Raw genomic sequence first — 10,513 nt, forward strand, 5'->3', positions numbered from 1 at the left:
CACATATTAAATCAATGGAGGGAGTATTTTTTTATTTTAGTGTGGCCGGGCCCCCTTGAGGGGTTGCCTACGTATCCTAAAAAGGAATCAGGCCAGACGTAGCTCTATTGGGTTATGAACCCATGCGACTAGGCGTAGAACTTTTTGAGTTGATCCAAGTTGGTTAAATTATGGAAGCCGTTACCGTCCATGTCTACCAATTGTGCCGCTCCGCCGGACAGAATGGCTTTAACAATGTACGGTCCTGACTAGTTTGGCTTTAGCAATATGTACCCCACTGTGTGATGAATGTGGTTTTCTCCATGTCTTCTTCGGCCATCAGTACTTGATTATATCCGGCGTAACCATCCATGAATGACAGGAGTGCATGATTTGTTGTATTATCGACCAGAATGTCAATATGAGGTAGAGGGAACCCATCTTTTGGGCTTGCTTTATTGAGATCCCTGTAATCAACACACATTCTGACTCTTCCGTCCTTCTTTGGAACTGGGACCACATTTGCTATCCATTCCGGATACTTGGATACTCTGATGAAACCTGCGGCCAATTGCTTCCTGATTTCTTCTTTGATTTTGAGAGCCACATCTGGTTTCATTCGGCGTAGCTTTTGTTTGACAGGCTTCATACCTGGGATGAGTGGTATCGTGTACTGAGCTATATCCCTGTCAATTCCTAGCATATCTTGGTATGACCAAGCAAATACATCAACAAATTCACTAAGCAAGTTAATTAGCTCTTTGCGTTCATCTTGACTTAGCGTTAATCCAATTTTTACTTCTTTAACAGTCGTATCATTGGAAATATTAACTGTTTCTGTATCTTCAATAACTGCTGTTTTATTTTCGTGTTCTTCCATTGCTTTTATGATTTCTTTGTCATTTTTATCATTAGCAAAGCAATATTGATCAGGGCTAGGGAAATGGCACACATCGTAAGCAAAGGTATTCATTTTATTGAATTCACTGGCTAAAACATCAAGAGAGGCAAGGTCAGCTGCGACCTCACCAGAATTATTAGGACTAGAAAGATAAGGCTCAACAAGAGACTCAGGGCTGAACTCTATAGCAGAAAGAGGGTCGGCCTCAAACTCTAAGGACTCATCTACAGACTTAGACTCAGACTCGGACTCGGACCCAGATGATTCAGACTCATCAAACATAGGACCCTCGCCAGCGGTTATTTCCAACTTCTCTCCACTTGGCGTAGTGATCCTCAATGTCTTGCGCCATCCCCTTGAAATGTTGTCAGCTTGGACGATTAACTCGGAGGGATCAAACTCCTTGTTTGCTATGACCGCTTGAACGAGCTCAGAGCTATCATTGCAGACCGGCTTGGATTCATTTCTCTCCATTCCAAAAAGAAGATTAATTCCCAGATCACCAGAGTTCAGGTTGGCTGACTTCTCGACTGTGGAGAGTTCTTCATCGAGGAAGTCACAATCGAGGAATACTTCGAATCCTGGTTCACGGATCCCATCATGGACAAATGGCTCGGGGAATTCATAGCATGGGAAGTCTTCCCCTTCTTTGATGTACTGGCCGTTGAGAGTGAACGGATATGGATCCATGGCCATTTCTGTCTTCGTGATTCGAGCATTGTTGCGAGCCTTCAATTTCAAGGCGGCCCGTTTCAAGTCTTCCTTTGTTGGTTCGAATCCTAAGCCGAAAGTGTCTTTCTTGATTGCACCAGGATGGCCCCAAGATTTAGCCATTTTCTTCTTGAGCCCAAGGGTCATTCCAGGAAAGTGACCTTGCTTCTTCAGAATGGCGTTGATACTAGTGTTTGAATAAGGATCGAAGTCGAGATGACACTTTTCCTCTTCTTCGATCGCAAGAACATCATCTAAAGAAAAACCCCACAGGTCTTCATCTTCCTCGTCGTGTTCAACATGGACGATAGGGGTATCAATGACTTGAATGCGCATAGGAGAAGCATCGATAGTAATCGGAATCCCTCCCACTATGGCTTTCACTTTCTGGTGGAGCGACGACGGAATCGCCTTTAGCTCATGAAGCCAAGGGCGTCCTAACAGCAGATTGAAAGAGGCCTTGATATCCACCACCTGAAACTTGGTGCGATGCTCAACGGTCCCAGTTGTTATATTCAGTATGATAGTACCCACGGCTTGACGGCGAGTATTATCGTAAGCGCGAATCCCCTGAGTGGAAGGAGTCAACTCTTCATTCTTTATACCCAACTTCTTTGCAGTACGGAGTGGGCACACATTGATTGCAGAGCCATTATCAACCAGGCTCATAGGAACATTCATCTGCCTACACACCACAGTGAGGTGTAAGGCCTTATTATGTTGATCCCCTTCCGGGGGTAGATCCTTATCAGAAAAGGAAATCAGATTGCTGTTACTCGGCAGCTCAGTAGTGAGGAAGTTGACCAGTCCTTGGGGAGTCATGTCGTCATCGACTCCTATCTTCACCAGAGCATTCATTACAGCCTTTCGATGCTCGTGGGAAGTGGCCAAAAGCTTCCATACATTCATCTCCACCTTGGTCTTTTGTAGCTGTTTGACCACATCACTATTCACAGGGTCGATGGGATCAACTATCGGATTTAATTGTGGTGGAGGTGGAGGTGGGTTAGGTTGTTGCAACCGTCCACTTCTAGTGAGAACCTTGACCTCAAGGTCCCCCCAAACATCTTCACTGGTGCCGAGAGACGAAGAGGCTATATCTTTGAGATAGATATCTTCATCATCGCTATCCCAAATCCCATTCACTTCTTCAGTGCTTGAGATAAATACAACTTCTGGCAGAGGTTCATTCACAGGTTGAATGAGTATTGACGGATCAAAGGAGACTTCATCTCCCATGATAGCCAGAGCATCAGAAAGAGGACCTGTTTGAATGTTAGGCTTCTTGCCCCCCCGGAGGGACAGGAAGTTGGTTAGCATCTATCAGGTCTTGGATTGCGTCTTTTAGCCTCCAACACTTCTCAGTATTATGACCCTTGCCTTGATGATACTTGCAATAAGCATTCGGGTCATAACTAGCGGTCCTATTCTCAGGTCGAGGTTCTGGGAATGGTCCAATTGGCATAATCAATCCCTTACTATGAAGACGGTCATAAGCAGCATCATAAGTCATTCCCAAAGGCGTATAAATCCTCCTTTGCCTTTGGAATTTTTGAGGAGGAGCATTAAGGGCCAGCACATCACTAATGTCGATGTTGTTGGTAGCATTATTGGGCTTAGAAGACGAAGAAGAAGGAGTGTCATTCTTCTTGTTTTTCCAAGTGCTGCTGTTGTTGTTGTTACCAACAGACTTCATCAGTTCATCTTCGATATTGATTCCAATATCGTATACAGCTTCAAAGGTACTTAAAGGCAGAAACTTCAAGTGTTGCTTGTATTTATGCGTCAGATTGGAAATGAACAAGCGAACCATTTCCTTCTCCTTGGGAGGGTCTACCAGGAGTGCAGCTGTTTCTCTCCACCTACTTAGGTAAGTAGTGAAGCCTTCATTCTCTTTCTGTTTGAGAATGGAGAGTTCACGTTCAGAAGTCTTGGCCTGAATGTTGCACTTGTATCGGTTCATAAAGCTTTCAGCGACATCTTCCCAGGTCGCGACATGCTTGGATTCTAGGGAATAAAACCACTGTTGACAGGCATGCTCTAAGGAAAGAGGAAACACCGTAGGGAAGAGTGTCACATCTACTCCCTTAAGAGCCATAGTTGCAGAAAAAGCCTTCAAATGGAACAGCGGGTTATCAGTAGGCTTGAACTTTGGAATATCAGCAGTGGAAAATTTTTCAGGGAGTTTCTCTCTTATGGACGAGGAAGTGACAGGCTGTTCCACATAAGTGAACTCTTCTGAAATCTTACTCATCTGTTCCTTGATCTTGTCCACCGCAGCAGCAGTAACACTGTTTTGCTTGTCTTGCTCTACAGTGCTGACTCTAGTAGTGAGTGTCTGCATCATGTCAGACAACCTTTCGATTGTCCTGTTGAGGTTCTCGATGTCTTCCTTAGTGGCCATTGGTTGAAAGTAGACTGGAGACGGATCTTGTGGAGATGACTGAGGTGGTTTCCTTGTACGCCTCTTTGGTACGAGAGGTTGTTGAGGTATGGACTCGTACCGTAACAATCTACCCTTGCTTCTTGCCCAAGCGCTGTGACACCAAAACAAATGCACCTTTTAATGACCACACTTAACCTTAACCCATCCGGATAAAATACTAAAATGAAGTTCTACTTATTTTTTTTTTTTTTAAAAAAAAAAAAAAAAAAAAAAAAAAAAAAAAAAAAAAAACATGGGAGGATACCATCCGACTTACTCCGAAAAAAAACGACACAAAAAAAACGAGACTTCCTTAAAATACGGTCAAAAGTGATGTACGACTAAAAAGAAAAGTGTGTGGACATAACATGTAAGTGATTAGGTGAGGTTATAGACGCGTGTTTTGACCATATAACTAGACACGACTCAATACTGGACACAAAAATCGAGAAAAAAGGCTGACGGTACACTTTCCTGGGCACCGTGCCACGGTGCAGACTGGAGTGACACGGTTAAGACTTACCGTCAGACAGTAGCCTTTACCGTGTCACGACACTGTTCACCGTGACACGGCAAAAAAATGCCGTGACACGGTGCACAGTTCCAGGTCAGTTTTGTGATTTTTAGATTTTAATCGATTTTAAGTCCGTACTAATTACTATGTGAGAAAAAACCCTCGGTCATGGGTCAAACAAAAAAGCAAACACATTAGGGTTAGCACCGAACAAACACATAGCATGTAGGCACGATGATGTAAAAAAAGTTCGCAACCTAAAGTCGAGGTCTATGTTCAACTATTGGTCAAGCTTTGAGTGTCAAAAGGGTACCATGGTTAAGAGTTTGGACGCGTTAGCAAGGCAGCCTCCCTTGAGGGTGTATGCCAACGGGCGGCTCCGCGAGTTCGTGATGAAATCGAACTCGACTCCATGGTTTGGGTGGATTTAATAACTCGGATGAACCCTTATTGCCATGAGCGTTTTTGGGTTGATAGAGCTTAAATCCCCCGGGGCTAAGACGCATGTAGAACACATACGTTTTTTCAGAAAAATCGAAGGAAGTCGACTGTGGAAAAAGAAAATAGGTCACCGGACAGATTTTAGGACTGCCGTGACACGGCAGAAATTCCCGTGTCACGGTACAGTCTACCGTCAGACGGTACTCAGTACCGTGACACGGCAGACTCTGCCGTGACACGGCAGTCAGAAAATCTGACTGGTGCCCTGTTTGCTTTTGCGCGCAACCGAGTTATCCAATTTTTCCTACGGGACAGACCTGAATGTGACGTTAAAACGTCTATGCAGATGCAAAAAAAATGCCGAATTAATCACAGGAATATTTTTTCAAGAATCTTTCAAGTCTCATCCACTCATCTTAATTAAATACCGATCACTCAAATCGATAAATAATTAAGAATCCTCCCCAGTGGAGTCGCCAAATTGTAGGCGTCGCTCGAAGTGCGCCTACGCTAAAATCATGTTGTGAATATGCTTGGCACTCATAGGAAGTGGGAATTGACATTACGATTAGGGACAACGATTAGGGACAAATAAAGTAGGGAGCCGCCAACAAGTTTTTAAGGAACTTGTAAACCGTTCACGGATCATAAAAGGCAACCACAATAAAGGGACAACGAAGGCAACAACGATTGACCCGTGAAGGTTACACCCCATTCATAATCCATGAGATTACTAACTCCATATGGTTCGGAACCACGAAAGGAGGATCGGGGATGATGGTACGAAGTGAGTCATGGAGTCACATTCGCCCGTATTGGCCTCTACTCGATTCTTATAGTGAAAAGCATTCCTGTGATCTCAAAGGCATACAAACAATAATTCAATTCGCTCCAAACTATTATTTAACTAAATTGGTCCAAAATTAATGCACACATAATTCTAAATATTTGGTGATCACTTGATTAAACAACAAGATTAAAAGGAACCTAAACCGGTTGTCCAAATTATCTTATTAGGCGTGATTTTCAATTACATATTCCCATTAAACATGCAATATAGTGATCAATAAATATAATAGAATCAATATGAACATAAAAAGAACCAATTTAATCATAATTCTAACAACAGAAAAATTGTTAGAAAAATAACAATAAAAAGAGCATAACTCTTACTTTGAATCTGTTTGCTTGCAACTACAAAATAATAAAACGAGTTAGTAACTTCAAGGAAATAATAAAACAACAATTAAATTAAATTAAATTAAATTAAAACAAGGTTAATTTTGGGGCCAAGCCCTCAAACGATTCTACCTTTCACGCCTTGGTTTAAGGATAGAACCTCGAGTAAAATATGGACTCCTTTGAGTGCTTGAAGAGGGAATTTTGAAGTGAAAAGGGTAGGCTAGTGTTTAGGTTAAGAGCATAGAAGAGAGAAAAAAATAAGAATAATAGAATTCTGATTGCCCCGTTCATCAGAAATGAGGGGGTATTTATAGGGAAATGTGCTGAGGGAGCACACGGAACCCTAAAATGATAAAAACCCTAAAAAAGTATCCCGTGACACGGTCAGACTGTACCGTGACACGGTTAAACTGTACCGTCAGACGGTACAAGTTCCCGTGACACGGTCAGTCTTTGGAGTGTCGCGGGAAATTTTCAGAAAACGGAACGGAAAACGCGTTAAGGGTTTGCGCGGAAAGGACGCGGAGCTTCCCGTGTCACGGCAGACCTCCCGTGTCACGGGAAGTCCCACCGTCAGACGGGAAGAGTTCCCGTGACACGGTCAAGCCTGACCGTGACACGGTCAACTCCAGTCCACTTTTCCGTCTAAATTCATTTTTAACCCTAATTTCTTTCGGCTTTTCGAGTGCCGATTGATAATTACGGGCTTTTTTCTGACTTTTAATATTCGGGCTAAAATAATAAAATAATAAAATAATAAATAAAATTAAATAAAATATTTGGGCCAAAAATAATAATAAAATAAAAAAGGTTTGGGCTTAAATTAAAACTATGCTTTTACCAAACACCAAGACTGATCCATGGACCTTTCAAAAATATGAATTTAATAAAATACGATTTTTTAAGCACTCTCGGGATTAAATACTAAACCCGACCAACAGTGGCGGTGAAAGGTTATTTATCATCGGGCTTGGTTTTGGGGAGACATTTTTAGGTGTCTACAGTGATCAGTTCTCGAGGGATTGAAATAGATCCTACAAAAGTAAAGGCGATCATGGCCATGCCACCCCCCAAAAATGAGAAAGAGATTCGAGGTTTCATTGGAAGGTTGCAGTATATAAGTAGGTTCATATCAAAGCTCACAGCGATATGTGAACCTATATTAAAGAAGCTCAAGAAAAATGTCCCAGTCACATGGGATGACGATTGCCAAAAGGCTTTCGACAAAATCAAAGAGTATTTGGCAAACCCACCCTTTCTAGCGCCAGCAATACCTGACTTTCCTCTTCGACTCTACCTTACGGTCACAAGAGAAACGATGGGGGCAATGCTAGCACAGGAGATCGAAAGCAAGGAGAATGCAATCTATTACTTGAGCAAGAAACTTCAAGGATATGAGACGCGATACACACCACTTGAGAAGTTGTGTCTCGCACTCGTATGGGCCGCACAGAAGCTAAGACATTACATGCTCACTCATACAGTGCATGTCGTGTCCAAGATGGATCCTCTCAAATACTTGTTCGAAAAAGCAACACTCAATGGCAAATTATCAAGGTGGATAGTCAATCTTGCTCAGTTTGACTTGAGATTTGTGCCACAAAAAAGCCATCAAAGGTTCTGCAGTTTCTGACTTCTTAGCAGACTTTCCGCTAGAAGAAGTTGAAAAAGAAGAAGATGAGTACGATTTCCCTGACGAAGATTTACTCATGACTGAAGATGATAGCTGGACACTCTATTTTGACGGAGCTTCAAACTAAAAAGGATGTGGTGTAGGAGTCTTGCTCGTATCGCCCAATGAAGAGCACATCCCAATTTCCATGAAGCTCGACTTTGATGTCACCAACAATGCCGCAGAATATGAAGCATGCATTTTGGGGTTAGAAACAGCTGTCGCCTTGGGAATTAAGAAACTCAGAATCTATGGTGATTCTTCACTCATCATTAACCAAATCTCCAAGAGATGGAAAGTGAGAAGTGAAAGTCTCGCTACGTATCAAGCTCATTTAGAAACTCTCACGGAGCAACTAGATGAAGTGGAATATACGTATTTGCCAAGAGAAGAAAACCAATTCGCCGACGCATTAGCTAAATTAGCATCAATGGTGCGAATTCCAGCTGATACAATCAGAATGCCACTGACCATAGAAAGAATATATGAGCCGGCTTATGTTCACGCACTTGACGATGAACAAGAACCACAAGAAGAAGATGAAGAGCCATGGTATACAGACATCCTTAATTATGTGACAAGAGGAGAATACCCTCCTAATACTGATAAAAGGGCATGCCGTGCTTTGAGGCTCCTGGCCTCACAGTATGTGCTCATCAGGGGAGAACTCCACAAGAGAACTGCAATGGGAAGAAATCTCTTATGCATAGCCAAGAAATAAGCACATAAAACCATGGAAAACCTGCATGCCGGTATATGTGGAACACACATGAATGCAAAGATGTTAGTCCAAAAGATTCAACGACAAGGTTACTATTGGACTACCATGGAGAGAGATTGTCACGAATACGTCAAGAAATGTATGAAGTGTCAAGTCTACGCAAATTTACAGCATGTTCCACCTTCGCTTCTCTACACATATACTTCTCCATGGCCTTTCTCCACTTGGGGCATTAACATCATTGGAAAAATAACACCACCAGGACAAGGGGGGATGAATTCATTCTCGTAGCAATCGACTATTTCACCAAATGGGTCGAAGCTGCCTCATATGCTAAGCTGACGGCGAAACATGTAGCTCAATTCGTTGAGAAAAATATCATATGCCGCTATGGGGTACCACATGAGATGATCAGTGATAATGGAACACATTTCCAAGCCGAATGCGCGGAATTATTACAGAAATATCATATCAAGCATCACAGTTCATCACCTTACAGACCACAAACAAATGGTGCAGTCGAATCGGCCAACAAAAATGTGAAAACTATCATCGAAAAGATGACAGAAAATTACAAGGATTGGCCAAGTAAGCTACATTTCGCCCTTTGGGGTTATCGAACCTCTGTTCGTACATCAACGGGGGCTACCCCTTTCTCGTTGGTCTATGGAGTTGAAGTTGTACAACCAATCGAGCTCGAAATCCCTTCTCTTTGAATCGCATTGGAAAGCCAACTAGATGAAGTCGACTGGATTAGATTAAGATACGACGAACTGGTCTTACTTGATGAAAAACGCTTGGCAGCTTTGCATCATGTCCAAACCTACCAACAGCGTATGGCGCGACATTTTAATAAAAAAGTCAAGACCAGGAATATCAAAGAGGGTGACCTAGTGCTTAAGGCACTTCGTAAAAATGTGTTAGATCCAAGAGGAAAATTCAGACCGAATTGGTCAGGCCCGTACATTGTTAAAGCCATCCTGTCTGGTGGAGCGGCACAATTAGTAGACATGGACGGTAACGGCTTCCACAATTTAACCAACTTGGATCAACTCAAGAAGTTCTATGCCTAGTCGCATGGGTTCATGACCCAATAGAGCTACGTTTGGCCTGATTCCTTTTTAGGATACGTAGGCAACCCCTCAAGGGGGCCCGGCCACTTTAAAAAATAAGAATCCTCCCTCAGTCGATCAAATATGCGCGTCAGATCAGCATTGTGTCACAAAAAAAAAGGGGGGGGGGTTTGCCGCGACATGGGACATTCGTCTCACGGTACAGTTCACCGTGGCGCGGTGGACTTGAGTGCAAAAAAAAAAAGGGGGGGGTTTTCCGCGACACGGGACATTCCACCGTGTCACGGTACAGTTCACCGTGGCACGGTGGCCCTGAGTGAAAAAAAAAAAATAGGAAATTGCCGTGACGCGGGAATTTGTAACGTGTCAGGGGATTTTTCACCGTGTCACGGGATTTTTCACCGTGACACGGTGGAATTCCAGGTTTTCCGTGTTTTTTTAGTGACGCATTCGTTGCGAATTCATTGTTTGTTCGAGGTTTTTTTTTTTCGTCCTTCCATTGCGTCCGACTCCTTGACTCGGATAAATAAATAATAAATAAAAGTCATTGTAATTTTTATTTTTAAGGCTGAAATAAATGTGCTATTATTATTAAAATAAATGCGACTACAATTAGTGGCATCATATGCCTTATTTTAAATAAAAATTATAAATCATAAAAAGCAAAGCACTATTGGTCTAATCTCTCTTCTCTGTAGGAACATCCTTCTCTTGGTCAATTAGGTCGGCCTTCACCATTAATGTGTCTTTCGTAGCCCGAACCGTCACACCCCTAGTCGAACTTTCACCCCTTTCACCTTTCTTGAATTTCTCCATGACAAACTAATACTACAGTTCTCCTAGCCGCATGATACCATGTTCTCCATGACAATATAGTACATACGCAAAATATGT

This window comes from Chenopodium album, chromosome 3, assembly GCF_948465745.1.
Source record: "Chenopodium album chromosome 3, dcCheAlbu1.1, whole genome shotgun sequence".
NCBI classification, from domain to species: domain Eukaryota; kingdom Viridiplantae; phylum Streptophyta; class Magnoliopsida; order Caryophyllales; family Amaranthaceae; genus Chenopodium; species Chenopodium album.